The sequence below is a fragment of the Nannospalax galili genome, unplaced genomic scaffold (assembly GCF_000622305.1).
Source record: "Nannospalax galili isolate Female #2095 unplaced genomic scaffold, S.galili_v1.0 C46607494, whole genome shotgun sequence".
In the NCBI taxonomy this organism is placed as follows: Eukaryota; Metazoa; Chordata; class Mammalia; order Rodentia; family Spalacidae; genus Nannospalax; species Nannospalax galili.
The window spans coordinates 1-298 of record NW_008418988.1 but is presented as its reverse complement, the minus strand read 5'-3'; the positions used below and the strand labels follow the sequence as shown (position 1 = coordinate 298).

The 298-nt window shown below is 32.9% G+C and overlaps 1 long non-coding RNA gene across 1 annotated transcript; it reads right to left on the bottom strand.

Annotated features, from left to right (window-relative positions):
- On the bottom strand, positions 1 to 298 carry LOC103728156. Its single transcript, XR_607006.1, has 2 exons — positions 259 to 298; positions 1 to 105 (listed from the first exon to the last, which is right to left on the bottom strand). It is a non-coding gene; the product is annotated as an uncharacterized LOC103728156 (long non-coding RNA).

The following is a 298-nucleotide window of genomic DNA, read 5'->3' as shown; positions in this document are numbered from 1 at the left end:
AATTAAATAAAATATTTATTGTTACTTTTTCCCCTGTGACATGAGGTTTAGTTTTCCCAGCTCTCCAAACGACACAGTTGCAGAACCTCTTTCAGCTGGTCTTGCCTGAAAATAGTAATAGACAAAGATATTAGATATAATCTCAGTCCAAATAAACCCCCTAATCCTATTATAATTAAACGTGCCTTAAATTAATAAGCAATGGAAAATAAACAGAAACACACATCCTCTAGAAAAGTGATGCCTTAATAACATTACCTGAGAATCATGATATTTCCATCCTATCATGTGGTAGATT